We start from the raw sequence: 20,095 nt of genomic DNA, 5'->3' as shown, positions 1-20,095 counted from the left end.
GACGGCGTGGTGACGATGATGATGTTATACCGCCGCAGGGCTTCGCCTAAGCACCGCTACAGTATTATCGAGGTGGACTATGGTGGAGGGGGGCACCGCACACGGCTAAAAGATCAACAGATCAATTGTTGTGTCTATGGGGTGCCCCCATACCCTCGTATGTAAAGGAGCAAGGGGAGGAGGCAGCCGGCCAGGGAGAGGCGCGCCAAGGGGGAGTCCTACTCCCACTAGGAGTAGGACTCCTCCTATTCCTAGTAGGAGTAGGAGAGGGGGAAGGAAAGGGAGAGGAGGAGAAGGAAAGAGGGGGCCGGCCCCCCTTGCCCTAAACCAATTCGGTTTGGACCTTGGGGGGCGCCCCCACACTCCCCTTGCTGCCCTCTATTTCCACTAAGGCCCATGTAGGCCCATTAAGCCCCCGGGGGGGGGGGGTTCCGGTAACCCCCGGTACTCCGGTAAAATCCCGATTTCACCCGGAACACTTCCAATATCCAAATATAGGCTTCGAATATATCAATCTTCATGTCTCGATCATTTCGAGACTCCTCGTCATGTCCGTGATCACATCCGGGACTCCGAACAACATTCGGTACATCAAAACATATAGACTCATAATATAACTGTCATCGAAACATTAAGCGTGCGGACCCTACGGGTTCGAGAACTATGTAGACATGACCGAGACACGTCTCCGGTCAATAACCAATAGCGGAAACTGGATGCTCATATTGGCTCCCACATATTCTACGAAGATCTTTATCGGTCAAACCGCATAACAACATACGTTGTTCCCTTTGTCATCGGTATGTTACTTGCCCGAGATTCGATCGTCGGTATCTCAATACCTAGTTCAATCTCGTTATCGGGAAGTCTCTTTACTCGTTCCTTAATACATCATCCCGCAACTAACTCATTAGTTACAATGCTTTCAAGGCTTATAGTGATGTGCATTACTGAGTGGGCCCAGAGATACCTCTCCGACAATCGGAGTGACAAATCCTAATCTCGAAATACGCCAACCCAACAAGCGCCTTCGGAGACACCTGTAGAGCACCTTTATAATCACCCAGTTACATTGTGACGTTTGGTAGCACACAAAGTGTTCCTCCGGTAAACGGGAGTTGCATAATCTCATAGTCATAGGAACATGTATAAGTCATGAAGAAAGCAATAGCAGAATACCAGACGATCAAGTGATAAGCTAACGGAATGGGTCAAGTCAATCACATCATTCTCCTAATGATGTGATGCCGTTAATCAAATGACAACTCATGTCTATGGTTAGGAAACATAACCATCTTTAATTAACGAGCTAGTCAAGTAGAGGCATACTCGTGACACTCTGTTTGTCTATGTATTCACACATGTATTATGTTTCCGGTTAATACAATTCTAGCATGAATAATAAACATTTATCATGATATAAAGAAATAAATAATAACTTTATTATTGCCTCTAGGGCATATTTCCTTCAAAAATGGCCTTGGAGGGGCCTATTGGGGGCGCGGCTGGAAATGCTCCTATTACACACAGACTGCGTAACGTCACCGCATGCATGCATGTGGGATTCTTTTTTTATTTCCAGTTTTTGAAATGTTTTATCTATTAAATGAAAAATCTGATTGAAGATCCGTTTTCACCATTAAATCCATCGCGACGAGATCTTCGAAACTAGATCTCATATCAATATGTTTCGATGACTTTTTTTTGGGTTAAAACTTGATATGTCTATTGCACATGAATTGCCATGGAATTCACACTGAAGTTGTCATGATATGTTTCAGCTATTTTCTTCTACATTTAAAAGTAAATTTTGACATATTATAAAACGAAGAATTAAGAAACTAGACTTGCCATGAACCATAAAAACTAAAATTGCCATGATACATGCACTTAAAATTGCCATGGTTCATACAAAATATAATTTTCATGGGTAAAGTACTGGAATTGCCATGGTCAAAATATTAAAATTGCCATGCTCTATAAACTAAAGTTGCCACATGGCAACTTTAATGTAAACACTATGCCAACTACGGTGTAAACATCACGGCAACTTTTGGGCAAAAAAAAATCGTCAAAACATATCAACATGGGATCTAGTTTTGAAGATCTCGTAGAGACGTATTTAATGCTGAAAATGAATTTTTAATTGGATTTTTAATTAGGAGATAAAATATTTTTAAGCCGAAAACCAAAAAGATTCCCGCTGATGTCATCTGTTTTGACGTGGCAAAATGAATGGTAATGAAGACGTTTGGGCCATGTTGTTTTCGTGTCACACGTGTGAACGTTAACATTTGCGTAAGCCTATGGTATATCCTTGTGTAAAGGGATAGTACACTCGGTCGCTGCAAGGGCAAATTATGTAGAGTAGCAACTGTCATCGTAGGAGTACTTCCTGCACCTTTTTTCAGAAAAAAAGAAAAGGAGTACTTCCTGCACATTGTTTGGATCACCGGATTTTCTTGCATCTCCGTCGAAAACTACATCTTTCAAAAAAAAAAGATATGTTTTGAATTTTCTGCACAACTCTAATAAGCGGTTCGAATACGTATACGATGCAAATATGGGGCATTGGGAGATTAGGGACGCGTTTGGTTAGTTTCTCAGTGCAGCCTGGCCCAGTGAAGCCTGGCCCCGTGGAGCCTGGTTCAGTGTATACAGGCTCTGGGCATCATTTGCACGTTGTTTGGTTGTCCGCCTTAATCCTAACTAGCATCTTTCACATAGTGTAAATTGCATTAAGCTTAGTCTGCATCTAAAAAAACGGTCAAGTTGAGCATTCCTGGCGAGCCAAGCTGAGGATGCTTTCAATTTCGTGCGGGCCAGTTTCTACATGAGTCAGGCAACCAAACAACTCGCTACTGAGTCCGCCAGAGCCTGGTTAGCCTTAATGCAGGCCACCAAACGCGCCCTAGAGCATCTACAACCGGAGCCCCAAATCCGCCCAAACGCACGGACGGGTTGTCCGGTTAGTGCCCAGACACGAAATTGCCACCTAACCGGAGATGACAAATCCGGCTCAAATGCCCGGACTGACCGGTACTCCCTATATCAACCACAAATATCTCAAGCGGACATGAGGATGCTCGGACGCGCCCGGACACGCCCGCCATGTAGGATCTGGCCCACTGTGGCCCACCCGATCTCACATAAATTGGACCATATCTGCACTTTAGATGAAACCCTAGCCGCATTCCACCCCACTCTCGTCTGGCGATCTCCGACCTTCTCCGGCATAACGGGCAGCAGATCCGAGTCCTACACCTCCCAGTCTGTTTACCCGGAGCTTGTCCCATGCGGCCCCAAGGAGGAGAGGGCCATCTGCCTTGAGCTCCACCGCTCCTAGGAGGAGTCCACCCGACGGCAGCGCTCAGACCTCTTCCGGCGGAAATCCATTGTGTCCGCCCAAATAGCGCATCAATCCAGAACCAGGGCAGTCACCACTGCCTTGTCGGAGGCAGTGCGTTCTGTCTGGCATCCGAACGCTATGGCGGATGCACAACCAATTCACATCGGACACAAATATAGCGCGGTGTGCCCGCCATGCGAGGCAGTGGGCGTGGAAGGCCGCGGCAACCCTCACGGTATAAGCAGGTGAGGCAGAGTGTCACTCTCCGACGTCGCGTATGGTGCTCGGCAACCCCTGCAGCCGCAACCGCGTCATGGTGGATGTGGCCAGCTCCGACACGACAGATCCATCATCGACCTCACATCCACCGGCGACGTGCAAGGCACAGGCTCCAACGAGGGAGAGTAGGGCATGAGAGATGGCGACGCCTCAAGTCCCGTGAGCCGTTGCGTGTCTCATGTCATGCTCTACCTTGCCGGATAACACGAACACTCCGAGCGGCGCAGCCGGCCGCCAGGGGCGTCCGTGGGCGTGGTTGGCAGATTTTGTCAGTTGTGGTTGTGGATGCTCTGATCTCTTTATATATATAGCCGTTCCATATGGTTTGAAAATTAGATCTGCCCTTCTTTTTTCTTCTTTCTTTTTAAAAAAGGGGTATCTGCCCTTCACGAGATCTCAATGGTCATATGTCTGATAGGCTCGCTGCGAAGACTAATGGCCTCCGGGGTCAATGACGTTCTGGCTATTATCAAGAACCGTTGGTCCAACGCCCTGGAAACCCCTCTATAAAACACCTTCGAAACTACGCATTCTTGTAACGACTACTTTTGCTAGTCCAGCCAAGTCTTGGTATTCTTATACTAGTCAAACATACTCTGTCCGGTCTAAAATATGCTTGTTTTTTAAAGGTCAAACTTTGGACAGTTTGACCAAATTTATAGAAAAATATCAACATCAATAATACCAAATAAATACAATATAAATTATATTTCATGAGGTATCTCATGATATTTATCTGGTATTGTTGATGTAGATTCTCAATTATAAATCTTGAATATTAAAAATTAAATCTATATATAGTATTCCACAACTAGTAAGAAAACAATCAGTAGAAAATTCTTGTATTGGATCATTAAGTACCCTATTTTTATCCTGACAAATTATATGAACGATTTTACTATTATTAATTTGGTAATAAAGTTAACAATGATGTCCTTCACTAAATAACTCATCGACAACATCAGATTGATATTGTAAGATTTACTATAAAATATACGTTCAAAATATTTACTCCTTTTGTTCAGAAATATAGACGTGTTATTATGCTTGCAGCTAATCATGGGCTTGAATCTTTGATCACCATTAAACTGTTATGTGCAAATAGGGTGTAAAGCAAAATATTTTACTATGGATTGAGGATGAAAACCATGATGTCCTTCACTGAATAACTATGTTAAAAACACATCTTTCTAGGATAATGAACATCCTGCCTCGCCGACTTGTGTTTTCATCCAATGTTGATTTTTCTCGTCAGTAGCGCACATCCAGTGTGTTGACTGAAGAACTCACACACCGCCTTTGCCTATATTAACGGCACATAGTGATGATACTTTCATTTGTTTGGTTTCTGCAAGCCGTTCCAAAGACTAATCAAATGGGAAATCTGATACACCACTAAAATACGATCACGCAGGTAAACATGATCAAAACATGTGTTTCTGGTCTTCCAAACAAACCAGGCTACCATAGCTACTCCAAGGAAAACTATCCCTATATCTCTACTAGGGAAACCCATAATCCCGATACTAATATCAAAGATTTGTGCAAGGATATTATCAATACCGGTAGCACAAATCACAAGTCCCCGCAAATATCTAGCTAACTTGCAATGGGAAAATGATCTAGGCTTTCTCTTTCATTAGAGAAAACAACATTTGCTATGATTACCTTCCTTGATATCTTCTCCTGGTGAACACATCTTGAGTCAAATACTATTGCTAGTGGTTAGACGCCAAAAACTTTGATCTTTAAAGGTGGCCTAATTTAGTACAGTTTCCTATGAGGCCATTTTACCAGAGCAGTAATGGCTGAATATGAAGAACTAATAGAAAATACCTGGCTTGGTTTGAGGACATCGACACTTATCCTCTTCTTCAGACAAAACAACATTAACACACTGATGTTGCAACTGTTGCCACATAGCAGCAGTGTCACCAACATGACCCTTCAAAGCATGATCATGCCCGAGCCTTCCTCCAGGTCAAAGTAAACAATCTACTATACTTCATACACACAACATTATCCCCAATCCATCGATCTTCATAAAATCAAGTTCTTACTCCATTACATATCACCTTCCGATAAAATAAGGGCAGCCCGGTGCATGTTCTAAATTGTCCTGAAAATATAGATAGTGGCATTTGCATATTATAACATACTAACACCCCCTTCTAACAAATCAAAGGTATTCGGCAAATTTGGCTCAACTGCATTGATAATCAACAGGTTCAAGACATCACTACTACTTAGAACATCAGTTCAACTGCATTGATAATCAACAAGTTGGATAATATAGGTGACAGAGGATCTCCCTGTGTAAGCCACTTTCCAGTTTTAAAAAATGACCAACCTGGTCATTAACCATCACTACTACTTTACCATGAGTTACTGATTCTACTAAATTAATAGAAATCATTTTTGCAACATTACTTCTTTCAAAAAGGACCAATCAATTTCATAATAAGTTACTCAAAATCAACTTGAAATAAAACATCTACTTTATTCCTATGGGAAATAATTTTATTGGCTACTGAAATATCCCTTTTATTAGTGACTTCAATGAAAATTGTAGACAGCACATTAAGCAAACATATAGGCATATATTGTTGCATTTTATCAGCACCCACAAATCTTGCCAGAAAAGTTAAAACTGCATACAGTAAATCATTACGCATAATTGGCAAAAAATGTTGCTAAAACACAACAGGGAACCCATCTAAAATAAGGACTCATGTTGTGTTTCATTTGAAAAAACAGCCTCCCCTATTTCTTCTATAGAAACTTTATGTCCCGAAAAAGCTCTATCACTATCATCTAGAACACCAGGCATAGGGCAATCTAAAGAAACATTTACCAAATCATCAAAAGGACCAAACATTTTTGTACAAAAAATTGTAGCATAAAATAAAATGTTTGTATTGCTGACCCCAACCTCTTGTTGTGAAGACATAATTTTATGTTTTCTTTCTTACCACCAGCTTTCTTTCATAAAATAGGAAGTTAAAACATCACCATCTAACAATTATATCTCTTTAGCTCTCTGGAACCACATGATTTCCTAGCTTCTCAAAAGTAGAACTTTCTAGATTATCAGTCCAATTATATGTTGTACCAGCCATCTCTATTTCTTTAAGCTCGAGTGTGCAATATTAGCACTGAAAAGATGTGACCATTTTGGTAATCATTAAATTTTATTGCACTCATAATTTTCTAATAATATTGAAAGCACCACCAGCTATAATAGGCAAAGTACCATTATCAAAGCACAAACAACCTCAAATAAAACATCCTTGTCTCTAACATGTGGAGCACCATAAATGCTAGCAACTAAATTCCATGTCTCCTAGAGACTTTGTCTTTAACCACCGTCCTACCCACATCAGAATCTATAAACTCTAAAAACTCATGATTGGCCATTAGAAGTAACAAAAATCCAAATAAAGCCATGTCTACCACTTATATATTCAGTTAATTAAAACACTGTTTTAGTTTCTTGAACACCGCTACAGATCTGAACCTGTAATCAGTAATAGCATTCCTAAGGAAATTCCATTTTGCTGGTTCACCTTGCCTTCTAGCATTCCAGAACATTTCCAGCCATCTGAATAATACTGTTCCAGGGAATATATCCCTACCTCTACCCTAGCTCCTGACCTCCTGCCAACTTGATTTTTCCTACTCATAAGACTAGCAATCCATGCACTATACATTGTTTTCATCATCTTCATCAAAAAATAACTCCTGATTAGGCTTAAAATCAAAACTATTTTACTTAGAAGGTTCACACCCAGGCTTCCTCTTACTTTTTTCACTAAATCTCTAATAGTATGAACAATTTTCTCTACCCCTATTGGATTACCCCCTAGTTTCACCACAACCCTACTGGCTATGCAATGTAAAGTAACATTGCAGAATGTAAAGTAGGATACTGGACTTTGATATCGATGGTTCTCATTTTTGTTATATGCATGTTTCTGCAGCAGAGGAGCTCATGAACAAGAATGCACTCGTGCAAGCGATCATCTTGCCTCAGATATCACCAGAGGTTGAGTTATTTGCTAGCATGGCGAAACGCAGCAATATCCCGATACTTTCTCTCTCTGCCACCATGCCAACATCGAGTTCGTCACAAGGACGCTTCTTCTTGCACACCGCAGCCAACAGCAACTCTCAGCTGGCCACGCCTATTGCGGCCATTCTCGAGGCATTCGCGTGGCACTCCGCCGTCCTGTTGCACGAGGACTCACCCTATGGCATCGGCATTCCCTCGGCACTGGTCCACGCGTTCCAGGGGTCACGCGGCATAACAGATTCTGTGGCTGTGCCCGCCGATGCAACTGACAGCCGCCTCGACGTGGCACTCCTTGCCATCAAGGCTCCCCGCTCTAGCGGTCCGCCTCTTTCACCGGGCCATGGTCCTGGGCATGATGTCGGAGGGGTATGTGCGGATCAGCACCACCGGCATTGGTGAAGCTGCGTACAACCTCGGTGGCATTGATAATATGCAGGGTGTTGTCAGCCTGCGGCCTCATGTGCAGGAAACAGAGCAAGTCAAGAGCTTCTTAAGACGAATGAATGCGAGGCTTAGCCAGGATAGCACTGCTACCGGTGGCCCGAGTGCGCCCGTGTCTCTGATATGGTTGTATGACACAGCATGGGCAGTTGCGGCGGCAACTGAAGTTTCCTTCCGATCAGCAAAACGAATTACATTTCTTGATGCTTTGGTCGCTGCCAAGTTCAACGGCCTGGCAGGAAGATTTAGGCGACAAGTCCTGGCGTATGAGATCGTGAATGTCATCGGCAAAGGCGAAAGGACGGTGGGTTTCTGGACGGCTGAGTCTGGGATCACGACGAGCTTGGACCTCAAGAGTGCAGGCAAAGAGCTGAAACAGATAGTCTGGCCAGGCGAAACGGCCGCCGTGCCGATCGGGTGGAGCATGTCACCAAACGGCCAACTACTTCGCGTCGCCGTCCCGGTGAAGCGTGGATTCAGCCAATTCGTGGAGATCTCCGGCAACCCGAGTAGCGCCACCGAGAGAGTGACAGGCTACTGCATAGATGTGTTCCACGCTGTCATGACGAAGCTGAAGTATCCAGTTGCGTACAGTTACGTGCCAGTTAACAACAGCTCTGACTCCGAGTCATACGAAAGGCTTGTAGAGCTGGTGCCTGACAAGGTTAGTACGAGCATCCAAACACTGATATTTTCACTAGTAATACTTGTCCCCAGAGACTAACAAGTTGAACTTTGCTGAAGTCGTCTTCGCAGAAGGCGGACGTGGTGGTCGGAGACGTCACGATAACAGCGAGCAGGATGAAGATGGTTTCCTTCACGATGCCATTCGCCGACACAGGCTGGTCAATGATCGTAGCAGAGCAAGACAACAGCAACAGCATGTGGATCTTCGTGAAGCCCTTGACACCAGGATTGTGGTTCACCAACCTTGCCTTCTTCTTCTTCACTGGCTTCGTCGTGTGGGCAATCGAGCACGAAGACAACCATCGATTCCGTGGCACACCGTGGAATCAATTCGGCGTCCTCATGTACTTTGCATTCTCGACCATGGTCTTCTCCCACAGTAAAGCACCACCACGTCCCATCCGTTTTCTCTACATACACATACTGCTGCATGTATATGTAGACGAAAACTAATAGTTTGCACACTTGCTTGCAGAGGAGAAGCTGGAGAGCAATCTATCGAAGTTTGTGGTAATCATGTGGGTGTTTGTTGTGCTTATCCTGACGACAAGCTACACGGCGAACCTGTCCTCAATGCTGACTATACGGCAGCTCCAACCAGCGATAAACAACCTGAGAGAGTGGGACTATGTGGGGTACCAGGAGGGTTCCTTCATCGGGGGCATCCTCAAGGAGATGGACTTCGAAGAGGCGAGGTTGAGGACTTACTCCTCCATGGATCAATACGCTGACGCCCTCAAGAAAGGGTCGGACAACGGAGGTGTCACAGCGATCTTCGACGAGGTGCCATACCTGAGGCTCTTCCTGTCACGCTATTGTGAAGGTTACTCCATGGCCGGTCCGACCTACAAGAGCGGCGGATTTGGATTCGTATGTGTTCCCAACATTTTTTATACCCATTCCAGGGTCGAATGTTCACTTACGTTCAAATGTGGAACAACTATAAGTTTTCTTGTTGTTCAGGTGTTCCCAATGGGATCCCCTCTCGCGGTGGATGTGTCGCGTGCCATCCTGGAGCTGGCGGAGGAGGATAAGCTTGCGCGCATCGAGAACAAGTGGTTCGGCCACCCTGGGGCGTGCGTGGGTAGGGGCAATGGCGGCGCCGATGCTAGGCTAGGGCTGTGGAGATTCGGTGGGCTGTTCCTCACCAACGGTATCGTCTCATGCCTCATGCTCCTTATCCACCTCGCTAAGTTTGTCTACCGGGAGCGAGGCGAGCCCAGGGACGACGCAGACGCAGAGCTCTCGGCCGCGTCGGGAGCACTGACATGGCTACGTGCGTGTCTCCGGCGCTTTGACGCCTTCCAGGGGCCGCGAGAGCAGCCTGTGAGCAACAGCCGCCGGGTGGATGAGCCAAATCATCAAGGTCTGGCCGACCGATCTACAGAGCAAGAAGGAGCCACGGGAGACTCTATTGTCTCTGCTCCGGTGGATGAATCGGATTCTCGGAGAAACTCTGCTTCTGCCCCTGTTTCGGAACAAATCTTAGCACCCATTGGTGCCGTTCGATAGAGTGGCATGTTCACGAACTTACGGCAGCCTTGGCGTTCATGTATTGCAGGATATATAGATGACAGATAGACTCATCTTAGTACGCTTGGTTTATACAAATCTAAATATATCAGGTACTAGGGTAAGAAATTAAAATGGATAGATGTATGCAATGTCGGCCAACGGCCTTTCGAGATAGATGTATGTAATGTTCTTCCAGAACTGACATTATATTAGCACATAAAGTTGCATACGTTATATTAGCTGATTAAAACAGGCTTGCTGCGATCGAAGGGAATGTTGATATTAGCACATAAAGAAAAATAAGCTTACCTCTAGAAACAAAGTCAAGATTCCTATATATTCTGATCAGTGCCGAACTGCAAATTAACACGGACGTACTTTTTACACCAGAGTGAAAAACGCGTGGCTCAGTTCCTCAGTTTTGCATCCGTGGAAAAGGCAGAACATATAATTTATCGTGTAGCATATAGATAGTAGACAGTTCTTGCTGACCTTAACTATAATAATTACCGAAATAACACAGTAGGTTCAGGAAAATGGGAAAAAAGAGCAGTGGTTAATTTGATGGAAGAACATGATGACTAGAAAATGGATTCCTACTTGAAGAGTGCCTAACCGCATGGATAAGCTCACATTAGGACATCCTTGCGCAAGACATTGCACTAAATGATTAAGATGTGGAAAGAACTCTTGTTGCTAGAGGAACTGTTAGGTACGTGAGGGTAAAATTAACGTGCAGCTCTGTATTTTTTTTGGCCAACAACGACAATTTTTTGCAATGCATTTATCTAAAACCACCTTCTTGGCAAGCAAACAATTCAGCAAACACTTAGAGTGCATTGCCTACCACTACCAGAGGGAAATACGGAAGCACAGGAGGAAGCATTGGACCTGGGCAAAGAAGAGAAGCTGCTATTGGCTTGACAGAGTAGCTCAGCTCAAGGTAAATCAGAGTGGCGAGCTCAGGGCCGACGCCAACGCAGAGCTCGCGGTCGCGGCAGGAGCGCTGACATGGCCACGTGCGTGGCTCCGGCGCTTCGCCGCCTTCCAGGGGCCGCGAGGCCAGCCCACGAGCAACGGCGATGGGCGGCGGATGCCTTGTGCTACTGCTGTTGCGAGGCCGTTGACCGCCTTGGATGTGGACTGCATGCCATCGAGGGAGGCGAGCAGCAGAGAGAAGGCGTGCCGGGAGACGCGAGGGGATTTTTTGTCCCCTCGTCGCCGAGTTTGCATTGCGCTGGAGGAGAAGGACGCCCCCGATCCAGAAGGACAAACCGGTCGACACAATCCTGAACGCACGCATCACTTCAATCCGACGGCAGGGGAGCGGACCGATCTGGCGCTCTAGCATCGCCCTGTTTGAAAAGCAACTTCGGCTATATAGAGCGGGACTCCTCAAATCGCCTCCTATAAGTTCCAGACGGCTCGATCACTAGACAACGGCACTTGCACTTCATAGATTAAGGAACATCAGAATAGAGTTCGTCCCGGATGCAATCCGGAGCCACACCACGGTAAAAGCAGTTTACAGCTAGCTTACAGCTCCGTGCCAATTCATGTGCCGCTACATTCAGTCCACGCTTGACATGTAAGAAAGTACAGTGGGTAAAACTAACAGCCAGAGACTTGATGTCGGAGACAACAGCACCCACACTCGAACGATCTTGGACAGGAGACCTGATCCTGTTCACCATAGAGAGGCAGTCTGACACTAGACTGATATGCATGAAGCCTCCAGCTTGGCAGATGTTCAAAGCATGCCGAATGGCAAGAGCCTCAGCAAGCTCCGGTTCAGTAATACCAGGAAACACTTCGTTGCAAGCAACAAGACAGTCCCCACTGTGATTTCGAACGACGACACCAATACCCATCCATACGGCTCGATCACTGGACAACAACGGCGCTTAGGTAAGCCGATCCTAAGGGATGGGTAACCCTGGCAGATAGCGCGATCACGCACATCCACCGAAAGGGAATCGGGTCAAGATTTCCCGAGCCGGGATGTGGCAGTTGGCGACGACGTTAGGAAGTCCGGAGACGCCGGTGACTCAGCTAAGTTTTTTTATACCAGTCCTAAACGCCCGGGCTGACCGGAACCCCTCATATCTAGCTTATACTTGGGGCGGATATGAGGAGACTCAGATGCGCTCGGCCAGGACGTCGTGTCGGATGGCAAGACTCACCACAAATTCTACCAAATCCCCAGACCCTGCCGGACGAGTCATCTTCCTCTCCTCTCCTCTCCCTCATCCGCCCCGACCCTTCACTAGCTCTGTCGCCCTCCCGACCCCTCAGTGCCGCCGCCACCACCACCACAAAACTCCTACCCGGCCATCTTGACGCTTCGGACACCGTCGCCGTCCTGGAAACCACCGTCGTGCGTTCAACTATTCTCGGAGCACACCCTGCCCTGTATGTGTTTGATAAATTGTCCGAGCAGTTTTTTTGATTCTTTTGTAGGCAAAATGATGGATGGAGTGATAGTTCGTCGGATGAGCGGTATGGAAACGCGAAGCTTGATGAATTCATGCAAAATGAGTTCTTCGATTTGTCGGAGTCGGACAAAGATGTCGAGATGATGATGATCATAAGCATCCTGGAGAAGATGGACAGGGAGGGGTGGAGCACATTATGAACTTTAATGGTTTGATCAAAGAGGGAAGAGTTTTGGACCGGGATAGGGTCGCTAGAGCACGGCTGCTCTATAAGAACTGATTTGATCCCAAATCAACATCCCCTGATACATGGTTCCGTCGACGCTTCCGTATATGCAAACCCTTGTTCTTGCGTGTGGTGGAGGGAGTGGAGGCACATGATCCCTGCTTCAGGCCCATCAGGGATTGTTCCGGAGAACTCTCGTTCTCTGCTAAGCAAAAATGCATGGCTGCTGTGAGGAGCGGCCCTTTGTTTCTCCCAAAGGTCAGTATTGTGTTGTTTGCAGTCTGTGTAATCAACCGTTCACTACGCCTTCACAATGAAAAACCTCACTGCCCATCCTCGGCACCACTATCTCTTCACCGCTCTCGGCACCACTCTCTCCCGTCCATCACTGTTCCCGACCACCGGTATTCTTTCCCTCCCCCCCCCCCCCTCTCCCGGCTCTGTCTGTCGGAGAGAGTTCGGCGCCATGGTCGGCGCTACACGACACAAAGACGCAGATCCGCCATCGTTCGGTGTCACCACTACCTTTGTGGACGATGTCATCGTTCCATGGCATCGTTCATCTGATCCGGCAGTTGCATTCCGCCAATTGTCGGACGCCGGGTCTCCCGCGCATGTGTGTTCATGCGGGCATAGACCTGGCATGTGCTTCATCATTCTTCGATCGCGTCTGCTGCCACAATGGTGAGCTCTATTCCTTTCTATTAGTATTCAAATTTGAAGTTTGTTATGCATCTTGTGGATGAGTCATTATTATTGTGTTATAAATTTGTATGTTAGTTTACTATGCAAGTTAGCATGTTATTTGTGCATATTAAGACAAGATTTTGAACCTGAAGGCCTCACTACAAAGGTTTTATTTGTATCACCCATGATGAGCATGAAAGATTTATTCGTTTCACCAATGATGAAAAACTGAAAATATATATGTTAGTAATTTTGTCCATATGATTTTCCTACATAGCCTAAACAAACTAGCTTATGATATTGCTTGGGTGTGATATCACTTTTAATACTACACTTTGTACGATCACTTTTATTAGTATGTATTTGGCTATCAAGTATAGCAAATAAACATGTTCTATATTTTGTGCCAACGCACTAGTAGAAAAAGGGCCATTTGTCCCGGTTCGTATGGCCCATCTGTCCCGGTTCTGGAACTGGCACTACTACAAAGCTATAGCCAATATGGACACTAATGACGCACTGTGCATGTGGTGCGCCATTACTAAATAGTAATGGCGCACCATGTGTTGGTGCGCCATTAGTAATTTTTTTTCTTTTCAAAACTAGTAATGGCGCACCAGGGGATAGTGCGCCGTTACTAGTTAAACTAGTAATGGCGCACCACACCCACAGTGCGCCATTAGTAATTATGTTTCAATTTTTTTATTTTATTTTTTAAACTACTAATGGCGCAGCGTGGGACATTACTAGTTGAACTAGTAATGGCGCACCACTCCCACGGTGCGCCATTAGTAATTTGGCCCAAACATTCCCCCGAATGCACCCCCCTCCCCCCATGGACCGCCTTTTCAGTTTCAAAAATAAATAAAAGGAAATGATAGAAATGTCAAAAAAATAAAAGAAAATAAGATTCCCATGTGATATGTGGTCTAGTTGTTAGCAAAATTTACAAACATGAATTTTCGACTTTTTTGCAAAATCTCTCGAGAATTTGTAAAATGGGCATAACTTTTGCATACGAATTCGGATGAAAAAGTCTTTTATATGAAAAATCATCTACTCGAAAAGATACATCCGAATTTAACTGCGGGAACCCCGTTAAACATTTTCAAAATCCTCAAAAACCTAACAGAAAAAAAGATACGGGGCTTTTAAGATCTGGAGAGGCAAAAAAATTCAAAAAAATTCAAACTTACTAATGGCGCACCTGCCAATGGTGCGCCATTACTATCTTCGCGCCTTCAAAATTCAAAATAAATCAAAAAATTAAAAAAAAAGTTAGTAATGGCGCACCTGCCCACGGTGCGCCATTACTATGCCGTATATATGGCTGGGCGTGGTCCTCTCCTCCTTACCTCTTCATTCTTCTCCTCCACTCCACCTCTCCTCCACTCCATCTCCTCCTCTCCTCCACTCCATCTCCCCTTCTCTCCTCCACCATACTACCCTCCTCTCCGGCGACCTCCTCTCCGGCGACCTCTTCCTCCCTCCTCTCCTCCCCTCCCCTCACGGTTTCTCCTCCCTCCTCTCCGGTGAGCTCCTCCTCCCTCCTCTCCGGTGAGCTCCTCCCTCCCTCCTCTCCGGTGAGCTCCTCCTCCCTCCTCTCCGGTGAGCTCCTCCTCCCTCCTCTCCTCCCCTCCCCTCATGGTTTCTCCTTCCTACTCTCCGATGCTCCGGTGAACTCCTCTCCGGCGACCTCCTCCTCCTCTCCGGCGATGTAGGCGAGCGCCTCTCCGGTGACCTCGGCCCTCCTCTCCGGCGAACTCCTCTCCGGCAAAAGAACGTACAAGATCCAAAAACGAGAACAAAATTTGAAAAAAAAGAGCAAAAACACGAGCAAAAAATGGGCAAAAAAATCGCGATCCAGATCCAGTTCAGAATTCAAAAATAGCAATGGCGCACGGTGGGGGTTAGACGGTGCGCCACTACTATTTTCCCGCCTTCAAAATTCAAAAATACTAATGGCGCACCGTGGCCTATACTAATGGCGCACCAGTGGTGCGCCATTAGTATACCAGATACTAATGGCGCACCAGTGGTGCGCCATTAGTAAAAAATACTAGTGGCGTGGTACTAGTGGTGCACCAGTAGTGCGCCATTAGTAGGCAAAACTGGTGCGCCACTAGTAGGCCTTTTCCTAGTAGTGTGGGACTAAAGGGTCGTTACTAATGCCCTAGGCCTTTAGTCTCGGTTCTTACACGAACCGGGACAGATGGGCCTCCACGTGGCCGCTGTGGCGAGCCCAGACAGGAGGCCCTTTGGTCCCGGTTGGTGGCACCAACCGGGACCAAAAGGCATCCACACGTCAGCAGCTGGCAGGAGCTGAGGTTTTCTTTTTTTAAAAGGGGGTGGTTTAGGGGTTTTGGGGGTTAATTTATTTTGTTAGCTAGCTAATAGAGACAAGTGTCCTCTTATCTCCGTGCTTGGTTTACCAATGCTACTGCTATGCCTAAACATGGCTTAGATTGAAATGACGGCAACATGTGGTGCATGTCGAAAGTAATACTAATAATAACTTGATCAAGTTTGGATTGTACTACTTTCGACATGCATCACATGCATGTTGCCTTCACTTCAATTCAATCCATGTTTATTTATATATAATAACTCTTCATGCTCGCATCATGCATCATCATAATAAAAAGTCGTACTAATCATCATCATACAACTTCTACTCATTATTAATAACAAGTCATACGATCATCATCGTCATAGTCATCGAACCAACCCTAGCTACTTAATTGTTCTTAGCACATGATCATCAGTATTAGGTAGGACCTAAATACCCTCTTTAAGGTAAAATAACATAAAACAATATAGACCCTGATAACCCACAAGTATAGGGGATCGCAACAGTTTTCGAGGGTGGAGTATTCAACCCAAATTTATTGATTCGACACAAGGGGAGCCAAAGAATATTCTCAAGTATTAGCAGTTGAGTTGTCAATTCAACCACACCTGGATAACTTAGTATCTGCAGCAAAGTATTTAGTAGTAAAGTAGTATGATAGTAACGGTAACAGTAGCAAAAGTAATATTTTTGGGTTTTGTAATGATTGTAACAGTAGCAATGGAAAAGTAAATAAGCGAAGAACAATATGTGAAAAGCTCGTAGGCATTGGATCGGTGATGGAGAATTATGCCGGATGCGATTATTCATGCAACAGTTATAACATAGGGTCACACAGAACTAGGTCCAATTCATCAATGTAATGTAGGCATGTATTCCGAATATAGTCATACGTGCTTATGGAAAAGAACTTGCATGACATCTTTTGTCCTACCCTCCCGTGGCAGCGGGGTCCTATTGGAAACTAGGGGATATTAAGGCCTCCTTTTAATAGAGTACCGGACCAAAGCATTAACACATAGTGAATACATGAACTCCTCAAACTACGATCATCACCGGGAGTGGTCCCGATTATTGTCACTTCGGGGTTGCCGGATCATAACACATAGTAGGTGACTATAGACTTGCAAGATAGGATCAAGAACTCACATATATTCATGAAAACATAATAGGTTCAGATCTGAAATCATGGCACTCGGGCCCTAGTGACAAGCATTAAGCATAGCAAAGTCATAGCAACATCAATCTCAGAACATAGTGGATACTAGGGATCAAACCCTAACAAAACTAACTCGATTACATGATAAATCTCATCCAACCCATCACCGTCCAGCAAGCCTACGATGGAATTACTCACGCACGGCGGTGAGCATCAAGAAATTGGTGATGGAGGATGGTTGATGATGACGATGGCGACGGATTCCCCTCTCCGGAGCCCCGAACAGACTCCAGATCAGCCCTGCCGAGAGAGTTTAGGGCTTGGCGGCGGCTCCGTATCGTAAAACGTGATGAATCCTTCTCTCTGATTTTTTTCTCCCCGAACACGAATATATAGAGTTGGAGTTGAGGTCGGTGGAGCACCAGGGGGGCCACGAGGCAGGGGGGCGCGCCCTGGGGGGCAGGCGCGCCTCCCACCCTCGTGGACAGGGTGTGGGCCCCCTGGCCTTGATTCTTTCACCAATATTTTTTATTATTTCCGAAAATAATCTCCGTGAAGTTTCAGGTCATTCCGAGAACTTTTGTTTCTGCACAAAGATAACACCATGGCAATTCTGCTGAAAACAGCGTCAGTCCGGGTTAGTTCCATTCAAATCATGCAAGTTAGAGTCCAAAACAAGGGGAAAAGTGTTTGGAAAAGTAGATACGACGGAGACGTATCAACTCCCCCAAGCTTAAACCCTGGCTTGTCCTCAAGCAATTCAGTTGATAAACTGAAAGTGATAAAGAAAAACTTTTACAAACTCTGTTTGCTCTTGTTGTTGTAAATATGTAAAGCCAGCATTCAAGTTTTCAGCAAAGATTATGAACTAACCATATTCACAATAACACTTAGGTCTCATGTTTACTCATGTCAATGGCATAATCAACTAGTGAGCAATAATAATAAATCTCGGATGACAACACTTTCTCAAAACAATCATGATATGATATAACAAGATGGTATCTCGCTAGCACTTTCTGAGACCGCAAAACATAAATGCAGAGCACCTTTAAAGATCAAGGACTGACTAAACATTGTAATTCATGGTAAAAGAGATCCAGTCATAGTCATACCCAATATAAATTAATAGTAATGGATGCAAATGACAGCGGTGCTCTCCAGCTGGTGCTTTTTAATAAGAGGGTGATGACTCAACATAAAAGTAAATAGATAGGCCCTTCGCAGAGGGAAGCAGGGATTTGTAGAGGTGCTAGAGCTCGATTTTTGAAATAGAGATAAATAATATTTTGAGCGGCATACTATCATTGTCAACATAACAACCGAGAGATGGCGATATCTTCCATGCTACACACATTATAGGCGGTTCCCAAACAGAATGGTAAATTTTATACTCCCCCTCCACCAACAAGCATCAATCCATGACTTGCTCGAAACAACGAGTGCCTCCAACTAACAAGAGTCCCGGGGGAGTTTTGTTTGCAATTATTTTGATTTGATTTGCATAAAGCATGAGAGTGGGCATCCCGGTGACCAGCCATTTTCTCATGAGTGAGGAGCGGAGTCCACTCCTCTTGAGAATAACCCGCCTAACATGGAAGATACAGACAACCCTATTCGATACATGAGCTATTCGAGCATGCAAAACAGAATTTCATTTGAAGGTTTGGAGTTTGGCACATACAAATTTACTTGGAATGACAGGTAAATACCGCATATATAGGAAGGTATAGTGGACTCATATGGAACAACTTTGGGGTTTATGGAAGTGGATGCACAAGCAGTATTCCCGCTTAGTACAAGTGAAGGCTAGCAAAAGACTGGGAAGCGACCAACTAGAGAGCGACAACAGTCATGAACATGCATTAAAATTAATGAACATTGAGTGCAAACATGAGTAGGATATAATCCACCATGAACATATATATCATGAAGGCTATGTTGATTTTGTTTCAACTACATGCGTGAACATGTGCCAAGTCAAGTCACTCGAATCATTCAAAGGAGGATACCACCCTATCATACCACATCACAACCATTTTAATAGCATGTTGGCACGCAAGGTAAACCATTATAAATTCCTAGCTAATTAAGCATGGCATAAGTAACTATAATCTCTAATTGTCATTGCAAACATGTTTATTCATAATGGGCTGAATCAGGAACGATGAACTAATCATATTTAAAAAACAAGAGAGGTCGAGTACATACTAGCTTTTCTCATCTCAATCAATTCATCATATATCATCATTATTGCCTTTCACTTGCACGACCGAACGATGTGAATAATAATAATAGTGCACGTGCATTGGACTAAGCTAGAATCTGCAGGCATTCAATAAACAGGAGAAGACAAGGCAATATGGGCTCTTGGTTAAATCAACAATAGTGCATATAGGAGCCACTTTAACAATTTCATTATGGTCTTCTCCTGTCGACCCCCAAAGAAAAGAAAAGAAATAAAACTATTTACACGGGAAAGCTCCCAACAAGCAAAACAAGAACGGGAAATCTTTTTGGGTTTTCTTTTTAATTATTACTACTACAGGCAAGGAAAGTGAACTAGCTAAAAGCTGGAACTAATTTTTTGGTTTTCTCAAGGTTTTTCAAACACACAAGAAGAAAACATAAAAAAGAAAAATAAACTAGCATGGATATTACAGTGAAAGAGTATGAGCACCGACAACTAGCAATGAGTGTGTGAACATAAATGTAATGTCGGTGAGAAATACGTACTCCCCCAAGCTTAGGCTTTTGGCCTAAGTTGGTCTATGACCACGGCTGGCCTGGCGGATATCCAAAGTTATAGTTGGGGTCGTACTGAGATGAAGCCTAAGGTTGCCACTGGTTGGCAACCTCCTCCGGATCCCACTGGTAAACAGACTGGCATGGGGG

At 44.9% G+C, this 20,095-nt stretch overlaps 1 pseudogene; it reads left to right on the top strand.

Moving 5' to 3' along the window:
* The window catches only part of LOC109744658 (glutamate receptor 2.7-like), a 29,662-nt pseudogene extending 17,971 nt beyond the window's left edge, over positions 1–11,691 (top strand).
* The last annotated feature ends 8,404 nt before the right edge of the window (positions 11,692–20,095 follow it).

The sequence above is a fragment of the Aegilops tauschii genome, chromosome 7, assembly GCF_002575655.3.
Source record: "Aegilops tauschii subsp. strangulata cultivar AL8/78 chromosome 7, Aet v6.0, whole genome shotgun sequence".
NCBI lineage: Eukaryota > Viridiplantae > Streptophyta > Magnoliopsida > Poales > Poaceae > Aegilops > Aegilops tauschii.
Note: the sequence above shows the minus strand (reverse complement) of the source record. Positions and strands in the feature narration are given on the sequence as shown.